The sequence below is a fragment of the Anolis carolinensis genome, chromosome 1 (genome assembly GCF_035594765.1).
Source record: "Anolis carolinensis isolate JA03-04 chromosome 1, rAnoCar3.1.pri, whole genome shotgun sequence".
Classification (NCBI taxonomy): Eukaryota; Metazoa; Chordata; class Lepidosauria; order Squamata; family Dactyloidae; genus Anolis; species Anolis carolinensis.
The window spans coordinates 218164008-218187675 of NC_085841.1; the positions used below are offsets into that span (position 1 = coordinate 218164008).

A 23668-nucleotide genomic window follows, 5' to 3' on the forward strand; every position below is an offset into this window, starting at 1 on the left:
TTCACAGAGCAAGATGTCGAGGACAAATAGGAGTAATAGAATGGAAAAAAAGCATTGTCTGATTTGGTGGAGCAATATGAACATTGAACTAGGACTCTAGAGACCAGGATTCAAATCCCCGCTTGGTCGTAAAAAGCCATTGGGTGACCCTGTGCAAGTAACACACTCTCGGCTACAGAGGAAGGCAAACGAAAATTCCCACTGAACAAATCTTGTTAAGAAATCCCCCGAAAGGGTCACCATAAATTGGAAGCAACTTGAAGGCATACAAGAAAAAAGAAATAATCTACTTTTCTCTTTCATTTCTCATCAAAGGAGAGAATACTTCTGAAATATAGCCATACAGTCTGGAAAACATACAACAACCCTGTGATCCCGGCCATGAAAGCCTTCGTTCGACAACACAGGTAATGTGGATTTTATATGTCAGTGTAGATGGAGCCTTAGATCTGTCTGTAAAGTGGTTGCAAGCTGCAAAGGTAATATTCATGACTTGGTCCTTTCCTGCCTTGATTATTGTAATCTCCTTTTGATGGGTCTTCCATTACCTCATCTTACCCCTCTGTTTTCCATTAAACTGAGGTCGTATATTTTTGGCCTATCGTTTTGGCCATATTATCCCATTTTTGTTATCTCTTCCTTGGTTGCCTTTTTCCTATTTTGGGTTCAATGCAACTTCCTTGTTTCCATTTTAGAAGCCTTGAATTCTTTTTATCATCCTGCTTGTATCTACATTGTAGAAACAATATGGTTTTGCTTCAATGACCATGGTACAATAAGATGGAAAAATGAAAATTGTCGTTTGGTGAAGAAATCAACACTTTTTGGCAGAGAATGCTAAAAGCCTTGTTCTGCTACAACTCCCATTATTCCATAGCATTGAGACTTGATGGTTGGAGTCAAACTGCAATAATTGTACAGTGCGCCTTGCACCTTGAGTTCAAGGCAGTTTAGGTATTTCATTCAATTAAAAATTTCATCTTCCTTGGATTGGCTTTCTCCTTTCTCTCTTGCTGTTCCTATCCTTTAGAATTGCTTTCGCTTTCTGTGTAAATGATTGTGAGCTCAACCCAGATTTTGTTCTGAAATTTCTAGGCTCAGAATGTGTTTAGAAGTACCATAGTTTTGGGTCATGTAGTTCTAATCAAAAGGCAATTTAAATTTGACACGTCCTGTCTCTTCACTCTATCCAAAAATACAAGTCGAAGAGATGTCCCTGTTCTTGGGTTGTACATCTCTAGGTAAAGGTAAAGGTTTTTTCCCTGACATTAAGTCCAGTCATGTCCAACTCTGGAGGTTGGAGCTCATCTCCATTTCTAAGCCGAAGAGCTGGCATTGTCCATAGACACCTTTAAGGTCATGTGGCCAGCATGACTGCACTGTTACCTTCCCACCAGAGCTGTACCTATTGATCTACTCACATTTACATGTTTTTGAACTGCTAGGTTGACAGAAGCTGGGGCTAACAGTAGGAGCTCATCCCGCTCCCCAGATTCAAACCAATGACCTTTTGGTCAGAAAATTCAGCAGCTCAGTGTTTTAACACATTGTGCCACTGGGGACTCCCTGTATGTGTCTAGGTATTAAAAATTAATTCCTTCTCTTCCTTCTCATTTGACCCTGGTATTATTCTGTACAATAAAGTGAAGAGATAATTGTTTCTTATTTGAAGACAGGGCTTTTTCAGTGAACCAATAGTCATATAAAAAGCAGAGAATTTAGAACAAAGTAGTGGCAAAGAAGAGCTGTTTTTCCATAGTCTAATTCATACAACTGGTATCTAACTGCATGCTACACTGTTTGAAATCTCATCTATTGTTTTTTGGTCATTGTCCCTTTCTGAAGGAACTTTTAATTTCTGTAGAAAAGCATTGAGCACTCAGCTATGTGTATATTTGTCTCATCATATATATTTGCATCATATTTTTTTCAAAATTGGCATTTGACAATCTTCAGCTCCATTTCCAGAAACTTTGGAAATGTGAGTGGATTTCTTCTTCAACTACAATTAGGCTTAGTGATAGTAGAGTAGAAGTGATACATTTCTTCAGTGCACCAGTGAGCATGGCAGCTTTAGATTTAGCAAGATCTGAGATGTGAGTTTTCTCATCTATTTCTCTCCAGTCCATAAATGTACTTGACCTCTCTATTTTACTTACCAGATGGCAGCAGCAACTACTTTTTGCCTACTTTTTTCTAAATTTGTGTATCTCAAACTGCTTTTTTGGTGATCTTCTGACCCAACTAGTAATTTATCATCATTGAACAGATTTACAGAATTTACACGGAAAATGCTCTTTTTCACTCCCTCTCCAAAACAAATGGAAATATTTTCTTCTGCTAAAACTGACTCCCACACCTTATGGTGATGATTCTTTCTCCAATCTCCACATTACCATTCTCTAGCCACAGAGTTGAAACTAAATTAACAATCCCACACTACCATAACTTGAACCTTACAAATTCCATCGGACTCTACAATCTGTATCCCATCTGAGGCTGAGAAGGCCTTTAAATCAAAGTGACACATTTTGTATTATTCCAATTTTTTGGAGTAAAGTAGGAGTATTACTTCATTAACTAAGGAAGAAAAAGAGAGCTCTCAATCCTTTAAAAAAATTATTTCCTCTTGATGCAGTGAGGAAAACAAAGAATTGATCAGATAGGTGACTCTTTTTGTAGGGAAAGAAAGGGAAGGAGCAGGGTTTTGATAGCAGAGATGGAAAGGACTTCTCTTTTAAGTGATGACATGTGCTAAAATATTTGCACCCCAAAAGCAAGAGATAAAGGTTTATACTACAGTAGAGTCTCACTTATCCAACCTTTGCTTATCCAATGTACTCTATTATCCAACGCAGTCGGTCTTTAGTAGTCAATGTTTTTGTAGTCAATATTTTCAACATATTGCGATGTTTTGGTGCTAAATTTGTAAATACAGTAATTACTACATAACATTATCATCTATTGAACTGCTTTTTATGTTGATTTGTTGTAAAACATGATGTTTTGGTGCTTAATTTGAAAAATCATAATGTAATTTGATGTTTAATAGGCTTTTCCTTAATCCTTCCTTATTATCCAACATTTTCACTTATCCAACGTTCTGCTGGCCTGTTTATGTTGGATAAGTGAGAATCTACTGTATAAGAAAGAAACAATCCTTGTTCGAATGTGCAGATCCTGCCAGTTATCCCTTCTAGAGTAGACCCATTAAATCCCTGGGATCTGCCTCCATCCCAACATTCAACATATTAATTCAGTGTATCTGCTCAAATACAAACTGACCAACTAGACTCACATTATTCTTCCATTTGTGTAGGGCTAACCCAACATTTTGTCTTCTTGTTGCATCAAGGCATATTCAGTAGTTTCCTACACTGGAATAGCCTAAGCAGGATCATCCCAGAATAAGAAATCTATTTCCTGGCAAATAAAATACAGTATTAACCAACTAAATAATGATTTGCTATGCTTTTGTGATATGAAAAATCGGCTAGCTGAGGCACTCACTTCACTTTGCCTGGTGGTAGGCCAGCCCTGATCATAATATGCAGTTTAGGTAACCCCTGCAGTTTAAGTTATAACAGTTATATGTCAATTGTAGTATTTTTAAGCCCTTGGATTAAACTGGACTTCCCTAGAATACATCTACTGAATCAATAGGATATATTGACTTATCATTCAACAGTTTATGAATGGTTTTATTCCAGTTGGCACAAAGCTAGAAAACTGGCTTGGCTGAATGTCCATCTGTCTATAATAATAATAATAATAATAATAATAATAATAATAATAATAATAATAATAATAATAATAATTTATTTCTAGACTGCCCTCTCTCCCCAGAGGGACTCAGGTGGTTAACATACATATAAATGGCAAACATTCAATGCCACAATTTCTTCATTATATCAAAATTATAAAATGACAATAACATACACGTTATAATAAAATTCCACATTAGAAATAAAACAAAAAATTTAAACATGACAGTCAGTAAAAACATTATTGCACAGAGCGAATGTATACCTGGACCAATTTAAGTTATCAAGTTGCTGACGATGTTCAGTCCTTGTTAGAGTTTCACTTATCTACCCATCCATCCATTTCAATCAGTTTTTGGAAACTCATTGAATCATAATGAACATTGATTACATAAAAAGGTTGGATTTCAGCTCCCATCAGTGTAGAGCGTGGAGCTCATGTGATGACTTAATAGGATTTACAGTCTAGAGAGGTCTTCACAATAATAGAATTCAGCTATATTAATTTAGCATTTTCTTTTATACTTTTGTATTTTTATGAAAACACATTGTATACACTTCTATTATGTGCCTCATCACACTAGGCATGACTCCACTTTAAATCCAGTTTCTGCCTTCTGCAGAATTCTGGTGTTTGTGATGAGGCCCAGAATCTGTCTGGCTGAGCTATTGAAAGCCCCCTCCCTAAAGTGGATTTAAAGTGGATTTAAAGTGGATCCAAGCTCTAGTGTGATGAGGTCCACTTGTGAATCAATATCGAAAGGTAGTTCAGAAAGACTGATGAACATTAATTTTATTGGGTCTTACTTTCTGGTAATTGCATGTAGTATAGCAATCTTAAGTTATATTTAATAGTCATCAGATATAAAATTTGTCTTGATATTAATATTTTTGGAGACCTATCTTTTGCATTATTTTAATTCTAGAGTTGTTTGTTTTAATGTTTCAACATCCTAAACTTCCTCAGTCTTTCTAAACCACTTTTCAATATAGGTATACAAGAAAGTGTATGTAATGCTTTTAAAAAAAGTATAAAAGGAATCACAAAGATAGGCCCTTCCTATCTTTGTGATCACATCTCCCCCTGTGAACCTGTGTGGGCTCTAAGATCTGCCAGGGAGTCTGACTTCCAGCAACATCGCAATCACGGTTGGTGGCAACGAGAGAGAGAGTCTTTTCAGTGGTGGCCTCCCATTTCTGGAACACCCTCCCCAGGGAAATTAGGCAAGCTCCCGCACTGTCCTCCTTTCGTAGGGATCTGAAAACCTGGATGTTCCAGTAAGTTTTAGAGAATGATTCGTCCCTAGGTAACCAGATAGTACTCTGTCCTGCACTTCATCCACTTTCCCAGCCCTATGATACGTTGATCCCTGGCCCAGCCCTTTTATAGTTGGCCATGATCATTTTGTAATCCTGGCCGTTTGTTTGTTAAACCTTTTACTAAAGGAGCTACAATGAAATGGGTTTTTTAATATTTATTTTTTACTTCAAGTGTGTTTTAACAAGTTTTTGATATTTTAGAATGATAGTTTGGTTGTTTTAAGTTTAAAAAAAAGTTTTTTAGGTTTATTATATTGTTGAATAGGAGCTCCTAGTGGCACAGTGGGTTAAACCGCTGAGCTGCTGAACTTGCTGACCGAAAGGTCACTGGTTCAAATCTGGGGAGCAGAGTGAGTTCTCGCTGTTAGCCCCAGCTTCTGCCAACCTAGCAGTTCGAAAACATGCAAATATGAGTAGATTAATTGGTACTGCTCCAGCAGGAAGGTAATGGCGCTCCATACAGTCATGCCAGCCACATGACCTTGGAGGTGTCTACGGACAACGCCGGCTCTTCAGCTTAGAAAATGGAGATGAGCACCAACTTCCAGGGTCAGACACGATTAGACTTAACGTAAGGGGAAAACCTTTACATTATATTGTTGAATGTGTTTATTTTGATGTATTGTTTGTACGGTTTTCTTTCTAGCAATTGAATGTTTTGCCTTACATGTTGGAAACTGCCCTGAGTCCCTCCAGGGAGATATTTATTTATTTATTTGCGACATTTATATCTCGCCCTTCTCACCCCGAAGGGGACTCAGGGCAGTATATGGCAATATACAAATAAAGTTTATTATATTATTAAACACTTCATTCTCTAATTTAATATAGATGAATTTTATTATTGTGAAAACCCTTCTGGATTGCAGATCACATTTACTCTGTTCTCAGATATCACTGATGGGAGCTAAATCCAACAATTCCTGGAAAGCTATAAGTTGCTCACCATTGTATCAGAGAATTTTCACAAGAAAAGGTTCACATCCATACCGTACTTCCTAGATCAATTTGGTCGTTGTATTTGCTGGCCTGTTTGAATCTGGAAACAATCCAAGTTTTTGCATATCACAAAAAAGGAAGAAGCATTTCTAAAGACCCAACACAGCCATACATGCAGAAAATCTGAGAAACCGAAGTTTAGTTAATGGGATTTATAATGCAGGACAGTCATGTAACATTTCCTGTGTTGTAGCCCCAGGTCTTGACCATGCTGTTCTTGAAGCAGAGTTGCTATAAGCTTTTCCACAAAAAGAGCATCAACACATTTTCAGCTTTAATGATCTCCACTTTAGATTGTGATAGCATCAGACAGCTCTCATGCTTTCACACTTAAGTTGCAATGTGGGTCAAATTGAATTTGTGTGCTGCAAACTGATGCCGAAGTGCTACCAAGTGTTTGCTATGTACTTCTTCCATGTGTTTCCTTCCACTCATTTTGAGAAGTGATATTGACCTGGTGTGGCCCCTGAGCCAGGAGAAATTCCAGTGAAATAAATACATCAGATTTTCCTCTGACACCGATAAAGACCATGTCAGCAACATGCTGCTTGATTCTCTGTGATACATCTTATAGTGCAGGTTGAGCATCCCTTATACAAAATGCTTTCGACCAGAAGGATCTTGATTTTGTTTTGGGTAGGGGGAGATTTTGAATACATATATTTGCATATATGTACATAATATTATCTGAGAACAGTTACATATACATAATGATCTCTCTTGGAGAGAAGATCTAAATCTAAACATACATATTATACACATAGCTGAAAGTAACTTTACACAGTATTTTAAAATAATTTTGTACATGAAACAAAGTGTGTAGTAACTGAATCACTAGAAGACAAAGATATAAGTATCTCAATCACCCATTTGGACAATTTTGGATTTTGGAATATTTAGAATTTCAGATAAGAGATGCTCAACCTGTACCCGAGCCCTTCATTGTCCAGTCACAAAATATTTTTGTGCTTCTCTTGATACTAAAATTAGATAAAAAATTCAACACGGCAAAGAACTGTGTATTTTGTGTGATGTTTTAGATTAACTTTTAGATTTCAGTTGCTATCAGTAGTATCTACAGAATCGCTTATCTTGCCTTTGCATGAGATGTGTTAAATATTTTAAGAAACTGAAAGCTATGATTTAGATAAAAAAAGGCCTTTCCCCTTTTTAGAGATGAAATTAAATAGTTTGCCTTTTTCAAAAAAGGTTTGAGCAGTTCGTCATTTGGCTGTTTTTTTTAAGTAATTCATTGCACAGTTAGTAAACACACTGAACTATGCTTTCTGGGTACAGAAACATAGAATTGTGCAGTGCTGAATAACACATGTAAAAATATGCCATACTTCCAAAAAGTGGATGGATTTCTTCTATGATTTTTTAAAAAAATGGTTGCAGATATCACTGAGACCCTTGGTATGATTTTTCTTCTTCCCTGAAATAGTGACTCAGTCACAAAGATAGGGAAGATAGAGTTCATATCCTTTGAAACTCTTAAATATAGGGACAGTGGGAGCTGTATGTGAGTGTGCTTCAACCTGGATGCCCTCTAATCATATATAAAATCACTAGCTGTGCCCGGCCACGCGTTGCTGTGGCGAAGTCTGGTGGTATGGGAAATAAAGTATTGAGGAATTGGTGGTAGTTAAGGTAAAGGGTCAAGGTTTTCCCCTGACATTAAGTCCAGTCATGTCCGACTCTGGAGGTTGGTGCTCATCTCCATTTCTAAGCCAAAGAGCCGGCGTTGTCCGTAGACTCCTCCAAGGTCATGTGGGATGACTACATGGAGCGGCGTTACCTTCCCGCCGGAGCAGTACCTATTGATGCACTCACATTTGCATGTTTTCGAACTTCTGGGTTGGCAGAAGCTGGAGCTAACAGTGGGGGCTCTCTCCGCTCCCCCAATTCAAACCTGTGGCCTTTCGGTCCAGAAGTTCAGCAGCTCAGCGCTTTAACACGCTGCGCCATCAGGGGATATTATTTCCTAAAGGTTGTGAATATACAATATTTCTGATTGGTTTTTTTTGTTTGTTGGAGGCAAGTATGAATGCTGCAATTAGGAAAAATGATTAGGATGTAATGGCCTTGCAGCTTTAAAGCCTGGCTGTTTCCTCCCTGAGTGATTTTTTTGTTGGGAGGTGTTAGCTGGCCCTGATTGTTTCCTGTCTGGAATTCCCTTGTTTTTAGAGTGGTGTTGTTTGCGATATTTTATGTGCTTCTACTGTCTGTGGCCCTGAGAAAACAGAGGATTTTCCAGACTTTGATGATGGGAATACTTTGTTGGGAGGTGTTAGCTGGCCCTGATTGTTTCCTGTCTGGAATTCCCTTGTTTTCAGAGTGGTGTTGTTTGCGATATTTTATGTGCTTCTACTGTCTGTGGCCCTGAGAAAACAGGATTTGCCAGACTTTGATGATGGGAATACTTTGTTGGGAGGTGTTAGCTGGCCCTGATTGTTTCCTGTGTGGAATTCCCCTGTTTATTTACTGTCCTGGTTTTAGAGATTATATTGTTCTGCATTATTCTATCCCAGTAATTATTTCATATTAAAGAAGAATCTCACTTATCCTACATTCGCTTATACAATGTTCTGGATTATCCAACGCAGTCTGCCTTTTCATAATCAATGTTTTTGTAGTCAGTGTTTTAAATTCATTGTGATATTTTAGTGGTAAATTTGTAAATACAGTACAGTAGAGTCTCACTTATCCAACATAAATGGGCCGGCAGAACGTTGGATAAGCGAATATGTTGGATAATGAGGAATTAAGGATAACCCTATTAAACATCAAATTAAGTTATGATTTTACAAATTAAGCACCAAAACATCATGTTATACAACAAATTTGTCAGAAAAAGTAGTTCAGTACACAGTGCTATATAGTAATTACTGTATTTATGAATTTAGCACCAAAATATCACGATATATTGAAAGTATTGACTACAAAAATGCGTTGGATAATCCAGAACGTTGGATAAGCGAGTGTTGGATAAGTGAGACTCTACTGTAAATACTACATAGCATTACTGCGCATGGAACTACTTTTTCTGTCAAATTTGTTGTATAATATGATGTTTTGGTGCTTAATTTGTATAACGATTACCTAATTCGATGTTTAATTGGCTTTTCCTGAATCCCTTCTTATTATCCAACATATTCACTTATCCTGCCGGCCTGTTTACGTTGGATAAGTGAGACTCTACTGTATATTTCTAATCTTATATTATCTGCTCAGAACTGGATTATATGAGGCTCCTTCTTCACAGCTGTATAAAATGCACACTGAAGTGGATTATATGGCAGTGTGGAGTCAAGATAATCCAGTGCAAAGCAGATAATATAAGATTATAAATGGGTTATATAGCTGTGTGGAAGGGCCTTGAGTCTACACTGCCATATAATCCAGTGCAAATTAGATAATCTGTGGAAGAAGTCTAAGTGAGGCCTAAATCTGCCTGTCCCCTAACTGAAACCTGGCTGTCCCTTGGTTGCTAGGCAACCAAGTGGGCAGAGATTAGTCCTCTAAACTGGCAGCAATTGGATAAAAAAATTATTGCTCTCCCTCCAATTAGGACTTTATTTTTCTTTTCTTTTTGTTGTATCAACCTTGAGGCGTGGATGATGGGTTGTGTTGTCAAATTTTGAGGTTGGGGGGCCTGTACTTTTGTTGTTTTGTGCATCGCCGTGATGCCATCACTCTTTTATATATATAGATTGGATTGCTGTATGTTTTCCGAGCTGTATGGCCATGTTCCAGAAGTATTCTCTCCTGATATTTCGCCTACATGTATGGCAGGCATCCTCAGAGGTTGTGAGGATGCCTGCCACAGATGTGGGTAAAACATCAGGAGAGAATAATTCTGGAACATGGCCCTACAGCCCGGAAAACATACAGCAACCCTGTGATCCCGGCCATGAAAGCCTTTGATAACATTGCTCTTAAAATCTTTTAAGAAATGGAGATGAAGTCAAACCTATCAAAAGCTCCTTCTTTCCATTTTATATCTATTTTATAAGGTCACTTAAAAAGTTATTAGACGCAAAGGGGTCACAAGTGGAAAAAGTATAAGAAGCCCTGGCCTAAATAAACTAAAAGCAGTAGATTCCTTCTGAGAGTGGAAGGTAAATACAATTAAGTCTTTAGATGGGTGACCACAAACAAATATATAGCTGTAGGCTATATATCAGCGGAAGGAACTGGCAAAACCACCACTCGAGTACTCCTTGTCCAAGAAAATCCTAGGAAATCTCTGGGATCACCATAAATTGACAGGTGTCTTGAAGGTACATTGTTTGGCTGATGATGATATGTGGTGGAACATGCAACATTGACAACCAATCCAATTGTTCAATGAACAAAACATATCACAAAGGGTACAATCCAGTTTTATTTTTAAGAAAGGAAAGTTGTATACCTTCCTGGGATTAAAACCCCTCTAGTATCTTTTTCAGGACAGATAGTTAGAGGACTGAAAGTGAATGAAGGACTGTCACAATAATGGAAGGGCACCTAAATACATATACATTATGAGTTACAAGTGAAATTGACTTACTGTAGGATAAACTCTTGATGACCATTATAAGATCTGCATGCCAATTTGATTTTGCTTGACTGAAAGGCACACTTTTATTTCTGCAACATCCACTAAACTTTATCTGACTGGTAGCCAGAACAAAAGCAAAAACAAGCCAAATGGGAAAGAGGTTGAAAATGCAACATGTGCAGACGGGAAAATGTGAAAGCGCTAAACGTTTTAAACAATAGAACAACTTAATACAAGTTGTGAGGTCTTCTCTGTGGGAGATAAGTTAAGTGTCTGTCAGAGGTTATTTAAATGCAGCTAATCTTGCCAGTGGAAAGATTTGGATGGAATTTTTTTTGCTAAAGTTCCTTCCAACTCCATGTTTTATCAAATTAGAATTTGTGAGCATCCTGGGTAGTTGTTGTTATTATTATTATTATTATTATTATTATTATTATTATTATTATTATTATTATTATTTTATTATGACACAGCAAACAAGATAGATATGCTGGATTTCGTATCACAAAATCACAAGTCGAACGCTTCCCAAGTGTCTAGGACTGTGTGATGTATTTTCGGATGATGCGTGCAGATTCCAGTAGGGTGGCCTTTTGCAGTTGGCAGATCGTAATTTTGTCCATGTCTATTGTTTCCAAATGCCGGCTGAGATCTTTCGGCACGGCACCCAGTGTGCCCATCACACCTGCACTGGTTTCTGCCAGAGTCTTTTAAGTTCAATCTTGAGGTCCTGATAGCGGCTGAGTTTTTCCTGTTGTTTTTTGTCAATGCGACTGTCACCTGGGATGGCAACATCAATGATCCAAACCTTTTTCTTTTCCACAACTGTGATGTCTGGTGTGTTGTGTTCCAGAACTTTGTCAGTCTGGATTCGGAAGTCCCACAGTATTTTTGCGTGCTCATTTTCCAATACTTTTGCAGGTTTGGGATCCCACCAGTTCTTTGTGCTGGGAGGTGGTACTTGAGGCATAAGTTATTAATTATAATAATACGTATATAATTAATTATTATTAATAATTAATATTTATTATTATTATTATTATTATTATTATTATTATTATTATTTCTTATCCATTTCTCCTTGTGACTCGAGGCAAGCTACAACATAGCTAAAAGCACATCATCATCATAAACATTATATGAAATACACAAGTATAAAATGTATTTCTACAAAATACATATATTTAAAATACACAGAATAAAGATAGTTCACTAAGACGTGAGCTTAAAATTTGTAGTTAAAAGTAACTGAGTAGGCCTGCCAGAAGAGGTAGGTCTTCAGGTGTGTTTTAAATTTTGACAGCTCAGGTGATTCAGTGCCCCTGCGTGCCAAAATACACCCTTTTAAAATATGTGAATGTGCTTCCAAGGCATAGCTGTACAATCAATGAAGTACCAATGTGAATCTCTGAAAGATCAGGCAGACAAGAGATATGCTATTTCTTGATTCTATCAAATGCTAACTGATTTTGACAGATCGATAATTTCTAAAGACCTTTTCCATTAAAATCCATCACAAGTGTTTCAAGCAAGAACCTGCCAAAATGTTAGCTTTTTCAAACTAATCACACTTCTAAAACTGCAAACCAAATAGCGCATGGAAAAGGAAGTGAACTGTGTTGCAAAGGATGGTGTTAATTTTTCCATAAGGGTAAAACCCACTACTTTTAAACTTAATATTTAATTAAACCAGTCTTTGTTCTAACACTGATATAACATTTGCTGCTACAAATACTAATTCAAGCAGTTCTTTTACAACAACTAAAATACCCAGATAACTCTCCAAGATGTTTGGCAAATATCTAACTGCATAACACTGTTTTTGTCAACATGAAGAGCATAGAAAGAAAATATCAACACTTAGAAAGGGTTACCAGGTATCATAAATTTGTGGTACTGGTTCAATGGATGCATGTAGTTCTCATTGTAAAGAAAATCCATGTGCATCTGGAACCCTTCACCCACAAAACCCCGTTATGCAGTAAATGTGTTGGTGTTTATGACCATTATGGTACTTGTTTTACATCAGTGCATGACTGTCATGGTAAGCAACCATCTCTTATCTTTAGCACTTGCAGTGTTTCGCAATTAGAACATAGAAACACCCAGAAAATGTGCGGCTGGAAATATGATCCCAAAAGGATAACTTTTAAAAGCTATTAGAAATACAAATTGCATGATAGATGATGCGACCATACCCCATATTTCCCAGTCATTTAAGTATCATTCAATGAACTGGAATGTGTGATAGGGAAACCCAAGTATGATGCCTCCAAGGCTTGTGTTTTTGTATACTAAACATTCCTGGAAGTGTAAAGGGTGGAAGAAGCTTAGTGATTTCCTCTGTCAGTGATCATGTTTTGCTCCAACTAAATTTGTACTCAAGGAATTGCAATACCATTGTCATCGGTAAGGAATGTAAGTTCAGGTTCAGTTGCAAACAGTTCAAATAGCTCATGCAACCACTATAGGGCACCCAATTCCCCCACTGTATTTGAGCCCCAGTGGCGAAGTGTGTTAAAGCACTGAGCTGCTGAACTTGCAGACCAAAAGGTCCCAGGTTCAAATCCCGGGAGCCGAATGAGCGCCCGCTGTTGCTCCAGCTTCTGCCAACCTAGCAGTTCGAAAACATGCCAATGTGAGTAGACCAATCGGTACTGCTCCGGCGGGACGGTAATGGTGCTCCATGCAGTCATGCTGGCCACATGACCTTGGAGGTGTCTACGGACAACACCGGCTCTTCGGCTTAGAAATGGAGATGAGCACCAACCCCCAGAGTCAGACGTGACTGGACTTAACGTCAGGGGAAACCTTTACCTTTACCTTATTTGTCATCAAGTGCATGTAATCATGAATATTGCTGAGCTGAGCATAGACATCTATTTTCCCAAGTGTACTGAATATTGAAGACCACCAGGGAATGACTTTCTATGTGCAACATATTGTCAGAGAGTGTTTTCTGGTTCACCATAGAATATGAAATCCCAGGAGGATCCTGGGAACTATAGTCTTGAAAAGTAACTTTGCCTAGCTTATCTTAAAAGCTACAGATTCAAACCCTTGTATGTGCTTTCGACATGTTACAGATGGGCCTTCCTACTAATTTGGCAGTAACAAATTACCAGGGTTGCTGTACTTCTGCCTATATAGTTTTTCAGATACAGAACTAGATATCTGGAGAATATTATTATTTTAAGGTAAAAACGCTGAGCTGCTGAACTTGTGGATCAAAAGGTTGCATGTTCAAATCCGGGGAGCGGAGTGAGCGCCTGCTGTTAGCCCCAGCATCTGCCAACCTAGCAGTTCAAAAACATGCAAATGTGAGTAGATCAATAGGTACCACTCCGGCGGGAAGGTAATGGCGCTCTATGCTGTCATGCCGGCCACTTGACCTTGGAGGTATCTACAGACAATGCCAGCTCTTCGGCTTAGAAATAATGGTATATAATGCAAAAGTATCTTACTCAATATTAGAAATCAAACATGATGATATAAGTCTCTGCAGTCCTAGAAGGATTTAACTGGCTTAAAGGCAAACTGATTCAGAGTCTCTGTAGTACTGGAAGGATTCCTCAGGACTCCACAGGTTTAGAATCAATAGTAAAGCCAAGGAGACAGAATCACTGCAGAGACTTATATCATCATGTTTGATTTATAATATTGAGTAAGATACTTTTGTGTTATATACCATAGGACTGAGCATTGATTTTGTGAATGTAATATGTATATGCATATTATACATATATATACTAATATACATATTGTGTACTACTTATGTTTTGAACCATCATTGTGCTTGGTATAGCTCATTACATTATTTAGAATAGACATCTGGGTTCATCTAGTAGTACGACTGGACTTAATGTCAGGGGAAAACCTTTACCTTTACCTAAGATTGCTGAACTAAATATCTAGCTGACATTATACACATCTCAAGTGTGATTAGTCTGACATTTCAGTCAGTCAGAAGTGATACTCATTTCTCCTGCATCTGTGTTTTGGATCAATCAAGTGGCTGGTGTGTAATGGGATACTGGCAAAAGTGTCCACATGTGTATCAGAAAGTGCTGGTGTGCACCTGCTTCTGTTATGTTTCAGTCCCAATGCATTTCAGTTCCCTAAGCTCTTTGGCCCCATTGTGCATCAATCCCCATGTGCAACAGTCAATGTCTCCTCCATGCAATAACACCAATATGGAGCTCAATTCTATTTCACAGAGACATAATTCCATTTACAAAGATGTAAGCCCCCAAGTGGATTCCAGCCAGTGTTTTTCGCCACCCTCCCTTCATGGGGTTTCATAAAAATACAGTTGTATAACTTTTCACTCAACCATTCAATGTTAAGTATGTTCCAAAAGAGGCATAAAATGGCTTATGCTGGAAGCTGCACTTCAAAGAAAAACACAGTCATATCTGTGCATATGTCTTTACTTTTCAGAAAGTATTTTTGTCCTTAATTAAATTCACAAGGACTTGCTTCAAAAGTATGAGTTCCAAGAAAGTGTAGAAAAAGCTATATACTGTGCAAATGCCACTGTGTCGAGAACAGGAATAGGAGCAGGAAATTTGGCTCTTAAGCACCTCTGCTTTTCCAATTCAGAAATATGGACATTAGCTGTGCTGACTGATCCCTCGGTGGCACAGTGGCTAAAACTCTTACATTGACAGAACTGCGAATTCGAAGGTAGGGTTGCTGACCTGAAGGTTGCCGGTTAAAATCCAGCCTCGGGAGAGCGAGGATGAGCTCCCTCTGTCAGCTCCAGCTCCATGTGGGGACATGAGGGAATCCTCCTCCAAAGATGGTAAAAACATCAAAACATCCAGGCATCCCCTGGGCAACGTCCTTGCAGACAACCAATTCTCTCACACAAGAAGTGACTTGCAGTTTCTCAAGTCACTCCTGACATGAAAAAAACCCTCTGCTGGACCAATCTTGCTGCTGGTATTGGAGCCTAAAGTGTTCTTTGTACCATCCTCAGGTTAGTATTTTATGAAATCATGTTGTGTAATTTGAGCACCATTTCCTGCCCATATCTTTCCTTTTTCTTACTCCCCTGTCATGGAATTACCATTTGCACCACAATTCAAGGAAGATATGGACAAGCTGGAACATGTTTGGACCAGCGTGACCAAAATGGTAAAAAGTCTGGAAATCATGTCCTATTTGAAGTGGGGTAGGGAGCTGAGTTTGTTTAAACCACAGTAGTGAAGGTTAACATAGGACAATGTTCTCATACCTTCCAACCATTCACAGATGAAAAACGGAAGTTACCTCAAAGAGATCACATTTCTACATCTTCAAATGGGGAAGGAGATAGTAGCAAACAGGAAGAGAGGAGTAGAGACAGAAGGCCCTTATTGGAAGGCATGTATGGAGGATGGGGTTTTTCAACAATATACAATAGGGAGGGTTTTTTAAAAAAAATTACCAGAATTGCAGAGGTTTCTATTTCTGCTGCCACCAAATATGTAGTAGATTCAAACTCGCTACTTCTATCAAATGCTGCCACCAATGCTTTATTCAGGAGTCTCTTCTATTTTAGGATATTGAGAGAGAGAGACATGAGACACTTTATGTGAGAAGGAACAAGAAAGGATGCTCTGGCTCCAACTATCAATTTGACTCCGCCCATCTCCAGTTGCAACTTCTCATTTGCATTCAGCCAATCATACTGCAGCTATGGTAATGGGTGCTTGACTGCTCCTGGTTGGCAGACTGGTTGGCAAGAGTGACCAAAATGCATAGGTGTTTACTTCAAGTCATTTTAACCTATAAGCTATAACCACCCTAATTGCACTCCATGCAGTCATGCTGGCCACATGACCTTGGAGGTGTATATGGAGAATGCCAGCTCTTCAGCTTAGAAATGGAGAGGAGTGCCAATCCCCAGAATTGGGCACAACTAAACTTAATGTAAGGGGAAAACATTTACCTTTACTTACTCTAAAGCAAACCTAGTGTTTTCTTGAAAAGATTTGGGCCCCATCTACACTACCATATAATGCACTTTGAAACAGCGTTATATGGTCAGTGTGGATTCATGTAATTCCATTATATGGCAATGTAGACATACAGTAGAGTCTCACTTATCCAACATAAACGGGCCGGCAGAATGTTGGATAAGCGAATATGTTGGATAATAAGGAGGGATTAACGAGAAGCCTGTTAAACATCAAATTAGGTTATGATTTTACAAATGAAGCACCAAAACATCATGTTAGACAACAAATTTGGCAGAAAAAGTAGTTCTATACACAGTAATGCTATGTAGTAATTACTGTATTTATGAATTTAGCACCAAAATATCACGATATATTGAAAACATTGACTACAAAAATGTGTTGGATAATCCAGAATGTTGGATAAGCGAGTGTTGGATAAGTGAGACTCTACTGTATAAGAAAAGCCTTCCTCTGAATTGTCCAAACATAGTAACAGAAAATGAAGAATAAAGGGCAGGAAAAATTCATTGTACCAAACATGTCACTTATACACAGTTATACATGTTATACATAATGTGTTTTTTCTTCTTAATGTAACAAAGTGACTTTCAATCTGTCAAGAAGACTCACATTGCATTGTTGAAAAATAGACACACTCTCAGTTGCAAGATTTCAAGAAACATTTTATATAAACCTCCCAAGCCAAAAACAAAACAAACCACACCTGTCAATTTTAGTTAACCCAGGCCCAAGTGAACAAAAAATAAATGCAAAATTACAAATTCAATTACATAGAAACCCTATTAGAGGAAAAGAAAAAGGAGGGACAGAAGCATCTGTTAAAATATAAGTGCATTCCTGTTATTTTCTAGAACTTAATTGTTTTGGTTTGCAACCATATCAAATATTTCACAACCATGTGTATTTTTTACTTCCTCAGAATACAGTGTTCCTTCACTTATTGCTGGGGTTAGGTTTCAGGATCACCCGCAATAAATGAAAATCTGCAAAGTAGGGACTCTATATTTATTTTAATATTTATACATTATTTTGGTAGTTACACACTATTTTAAGTTTTTATCAACCGATCGTGTGTTGATAAATCGCCTCCTTCTCCTCCCGTTGCCACTTGGGCTCCTTTTCTCTCCCTTTGGCTTCTCCTTCCTCCTTTCCTTAGGCTGTAAACTGTAATTTTTTATGATAGTCTATAGTTTATTGAAAAACCGCAAAACAGGAAATCCGCGAAAAGTGAACCGTGAAGTAGTAAGGGAACACTGTATAGCCAAGAACCATGTTACTATTATTTCTCCAGATTCCAGTTGCCTTTCAAGGAAAATTAGGATGGCTCCATCTTTGCCTTTCAGCAACAGGTTAAGACTTTTACTTTCCACTAGGCATTTGGAAACTGGTTTTAACTTTAACAAAAATAAATGGATTTCATAGTACAGTAGACCCTTGGTATTTGCTGGGATTTGGTTCCAGGACTCTTGTGGATGACAAAATCCATGGATTTTATACATAGCATAGTAAAATGATGTCCCTTACAAAAATGGTAAAATTAAGGTTTACTTTTTGGAGGGTTTGTTTGTGTGTATGTGGCGGAGAGATGTTATGTGGTTTACACCTACACATGCTGATTTGCGTTACTATTTCAAAGTATCTTGCAATTTTGCTTATTCTTGCTTAACACTTCTAATGCATGTTCCTGCACATGTTTGCGCCATATGATATTAAAATCTGTGTTTTTGAAATGCCTTCAATCCATCTTAAGTGGTGAATGTAGGTGTGTTCCCACTTTGTCCCTGAACAGAGCTTGAAGTATTGGATTTTAAAAGATGATAGCTCCCAGCATGTCCATCTACAAGCTAGTATGGATAATGTTTGTGTTGGCTGGGATATTCTGAGAGCTATGTGAATATATTCTGGGATACATTCACTTTGATACCAAATAGCCAACCAAAGTGCAACTGATTCATGGCTAAAGACTGAACATGCTTGTAACCTCACTTTTGGGGAAACTATTGTGTGATTATATTGAGTGCCATGGTACCTAGGAAGTTGTCTTACATCAAGACAGACTATTGGCCTATTAAGACCATGGCTCTTCATAGTTTCAGACAATACTCCTTCCTAATCTAACTTGGAGACAGAGGGAACTGCTTAAAACTTTCTCTAGGTAAAACAACTGCTCTACCACTGAATTGTGTTGATTACAGAACATGGTAGACTAAGCATTTAAATCTTTGGGGTGCCCGATTCAAACCTCACTTCAACCCCAAAGCAACCACTTCTGATTGTAAAAAAAAATGCCATATGTACATGAAAAGCAAATGCATTCAGTTTGAGGAGATGTAATAGTTTGGAAAATTATGCACAACTAATTAATGCCAAACTTTGTTTATCAACAGTAATCCATAGTTGCTGTATCTTGTCTCAAAGGCATTCACAAAGACTTATCACCTGCTTCTTTGTTGGAATTTGTCTCAAAAGCAAATTAATAAAAGGGATAGATCTCTCTAGCAAATCCAAATTAGTTAGCTTTTCCAGCTTGAAGTTACAAGTGATGATGAGATGTGCTGAAAAACCTCCTGGTTTGTTTTTGTATTTCTGTTATATAAAAAGGCATGGTAGAGCTTAGTACCTGACAGACACCTAGCTGCTCTATAATAATCTGAGATGTAACCATGATTTGAGGAAAATAAGAGACTTTGCTCCTCTCAGGACTGAAAGAAGGTGGTTTTCAGCTTCCTAGAGATCCCACAGAGATAGGAGGGATACACCTGATGTCACTGTTGGAATGGGGAGTCAGAGAGGATGTTTGGGGAAAAGAAAAGAAAAGGTAGAATTTAAAAGAAGGACTGACCTTCTCTGCTCAATGGTGCCACTTTTGGCTGGATGGGGAAATGTTCTTTGATGCTTTCCTCAAAAGGAGCTCTGAGAAAGTAGAGAGAGTAGGTGCATATTTTAGGTTCTCCCAGAATACACTATTACTCTCCTCTCCTGATGGCTAGAGGCAGGGTACAACAAATTAAAAAGCAAATGAACATTAAAATACAATAAATTACATAGATAAACACACACATATATGAAAACTTATACCAAACACAGAATTTATGTATAGTGTCAATAGAATATAAATCAAAACTCACGATTAAAACTGGCTGGGTAAGCCTGCTGGAAGAGATGGGTCTTCAATTGCGTTTTAAAATTTCACACCTCATTTAGCTGTCAGAACTCTTCCAGCTGGTTGTTCCACAATCTTAGGGCAGTCGATGTAAACGTCCTCTGGTGGACAGTCACCAATCGAATTCTGTCTGGTTGGAGTAGCCTCCCGTCCAGAGGACCTCAGTATCTTAAAAGGTCGATTGTGCAGGAGAAGGTGATCTTGTAGTAACCTGGACCCAAACCATGCAGAGCTTTGAAGGTCAAAACTAACACTTTGTACTTTACTCAGAAACTAATTGGTAGCCAGTGGAGTGACTTTAATACTGATGTAATATGCTTACTCTTGGATGTTCCTATAACCAATCTGGCTTCCATGTTTTGAACTAATTGGAGTTTCTGAACATGGTACAGAGGTAACCCAATATACAGTGTATTGCAGAAGTTCAACCTTGAAGTTACCAGTGCAATCACTACCATCTTTAGGTCCTCCAAATCTAGAAAGAAACCCAGCTGGTATATCAGCCAAAGCTTGTAACAAGCACTCCTGAACGTTGCATCTACCTAGGCTGACATTTGGAGATTGATCCAGGAGCACTCCCAAGCTGCGAACACAGTCTTTCAGGAGGAGTGTAATCTCATCCAGAATTGGCTGACACACCTCCATTCCTAGGTTAAGACTCCTAATGACAAAGATTTCTGTCTTGTCTGTATTCAGTTTCATTTCCCCCCTCATCCAGCCCATTACCTCCTCCAGTTATTCAGAAGAGACACAGTATCTTTAGATGAGGCTATTTTTGAAGGCATGGAGAAATATATTTGGATGCCATCAGCACACTAATAACACCCCACCCTGAGCCTACAGATGATCTCTCCCAGTGGTTTCATATAAATGTTAAAAAGCATTGGAGATAGAATGGTCCCTTTGAGATGCCATATAACAGCTCCTTTTTTGAGGAGTAGGTATCCCCAAACATCAGCATCTGGAACCTGCCAGAGAGATACAACTGGAACCACTGCAACACAATGTCTCCAATTCCCAGCCCCTCCAGGCATTCCAGAAGGATACCATGGTCAATGGTATTGAAAGTCACTGCAAGATCTAGAAGTACCAACAGAGACATACACCCCTTGTCAATGTTAAGATGGAGATCATCCACTAAGGCGATCATAGCAGTCTCAATGTAGCCGGTTTGAAATGGGTCAAGGAAGTGTGTGGCATCCAAAACTGCCTAGAGTTGGAGTGCAACTGCCTTCGCAATTACTTTTCCCAAAAAAGGAAGGATCTGTAGTTATTAAGGTTCAGGGATCAAGAGAGGGGTTTTTCAGCAGTGATCTAACTACTGCTTCTTTTAAACAGGATGTAAAATTCCCCTCCCTGAGAGATGAATTAATAATATGTTGGGTTGTTGTATGTCTTTCGGGCTGTGTGGCCATGTTCCAGAAGTATTCTCTCCTGACGTTTCGCCCACATCTATGGCAGGCATCCTCAGAGGTTGTGAGGTATAATATGTTGTATTTGATATATAATTGCATCTTGTCTCTGGACAACCAGCCAAGAGGGGCAGGACTCAAGAAAGCAGATTGACCTCCTTACTTGTTCCAGCATCTTGTCCACATCAGCAGTACTCACCAATTGAAACTGATCCAGTGTAATCCCACTCACAGAGTTGCTGGGTACCTCGTTGTGGGCCTCTGCTCCAATGACAGCATCTGTCGGCTTTTATGTAAGGGAATTTTTCTGCAAAATTGTTATTAAAAGCATCACATTGAGCCACTGAACATTTGAATAATGGTTTTAGAGGGGAGGGTACTTGAGTTAAACCTCTCACTGCTCTGAATAGCTCAGCTGGACGTGAATCTGCAGACACAATGCATGCAGAGAAGAAAGTTTTCTTTGCTGCAAATATTGCCACCTTATAGGAGCAGAGGTGCCCTCTAAACCATGTTTTGTTGCCTAAAAGTCGAGTTTTCTGCCATCTTCACTCTAGTCATTGTCTTTCCCATTTCAGTACCCTGTGGGTCTCTGTATACCAGGGAGCCTTGTTAGTAATAGATCAAAGAGGATGTTTGGGAGCGATCATGTCAATAGTTCTGGTTAAATTTTGTTTCCACTTATTGACTAGGGCTTCAACAGTATCGTCAGTGATACCAGCCATAGAACCCTCCAAGACCTCAAAAGTTCCATTAGCCTTCAAGGGCGAACCATTTTAGTAGGCCCTCGACCCCTGCATAAGAAGGTGAAGGTTCTTTTTTTGACATGAGAAGGTGATGGTTCCTTTTTCGATCAGAGTTAATACCACACCTTGACTTTATTTTTTTAAAATGCACCCTCTTCTCTGAGTAGAGAAGGCCTGGATTGGGAAATAGTGGTGGAAACTGAGGTGTCTGCCCGGCTGGCATTTTCCTCTCTCAACAGAATTAACCTCAACTTATCTATGTCAGGATGTGAAAGCCCAGCATTCATAACAACTGTACTCTCCACATCCTGCCAGAGCAATAGGGGGTGGGAGATAATCTAAATGATAAGAGCCATCTGGCCAGGGATGGGTTTTATGGCCAGCTCTGGATTTTCAAGCCTGGGAAAGGACTATATAACAGATACGTGTGAATGTGGAAAGCGGGGAAGGTAGGAGGAAGTGGATATACTCTGGGTTTGGCGGGAATACGTCAGTTCTAGCTTCATTTCCATCTTGTAAAGAAGATCTTCAATAAAACGTTTCCATGGAACTGCCTGTGTGAGCCTGCTTCGAGTCCTATAGCTTTCAAGAGCTGACAATCTATGGGTCATATCAAAATCCAAAATTCTGGACCTCAAACCTGCCATTGACTTATATAAGCAGCTGACTTATGCACAAGTACAGAAGAGTTTCTCTTATCCAAACTTCGCTCATCCAACATTCTGTATTATCCAATGCAGTCTTGCCTCCCACCCGGATTCACAGCTGTTTCTCTAGGCAGCAACACGCAGAGGGCCAACATGCCTAACAACAACACAAGTGCAGCCACGCTCCCAAACAAGTGACAGACATGTTGTAAAATATGATGTTTTGGTGATTAATTTGTAAAATCATAACGTAATTTGATGTTTAATAGGCTTTTACTTAATCCCTCCTTATTATCCAACATTTTCGCTTAGCCAACGTTTTGCCGGCCTGTTTATGTTGGATAAGCAAGACTCTACTTTATATACAATATATTCATGGGGGCCACTTTTGAATAAGCATGTGCAAGATCAGTATCTAATACGCAACATCACAGAACGTATTAACTGAAGATTTGAAAGAAGCAAGCATAATTCAGGCACACTCTCCCCGGTGGCGAAGTGTGCTAAAGCACTGAGCTGCTGAACTTGCAGACCGAAAAGTCGCAGGTTCAAATCCCGGGAGTGGAGTGAGCACCCGCTGTTAGCTCCAGCTTCTGCCAACCTAGCAGTTCGAAAACATGCAAATGTGAGTAGATTAATAGGTACCGCTCATGCAGTCATGCCGGCCACATGACCTTGGAGGTGTCTATGGACAAGGCTGGCTCTTCGGCTTAGAAATGGAGATGAGCACCAACCCCCAGAGTCAGACATGACTGGACTTAACGTCAGGGGAAACCTTTACCTTACCTCTGTGTGTGCATTAAGGGTGTGTGTGTGTGTGGGGACGGGGCAGAAATACAGTATTTCAAATATATATCATGTTTATAATAGCTGGAATGCTTAAAAGTCCAAGATATGAACATTTCAATCCAAGAATAGAACTCACTTTATAAATAAACGACATGCTGCATACATTAAATAGATGAGCATGTCAACCTCAGTACCTTCTTCTGACTGAGAGCTATTTCTACTGATGACAAACTTCACAAACACGACTACTTTGAGCAAAATGTGAATGTTACAGAACTCTCCACTTGTCTATGTTCCTGGCTCATATGAAGAAGAAAAC

General features: G+C 38.8%; 1 long non-coding RNA gene across 1 annotated transcript in view; it reads left to right on the plus strand.

Annotated features, from left to right (window-relative positions):
• The first annotated feature begins 211 nt into the window (after positions 1-211).
• Positions 212-23668, plus strand: part of LOC134294390 (uncharacterized) — a 115728-nt gene continuing 92271 nt past the window's right edge. Inside the window, exon 1 of the long non-coding RNA XR_010001312.1 lies at positions 212-407. This is a non-coding gene — a long non-coding RNA (uncharacterized LOC134294390). The remainder of the gene's footprint in view (positions 408-23668) is intronic.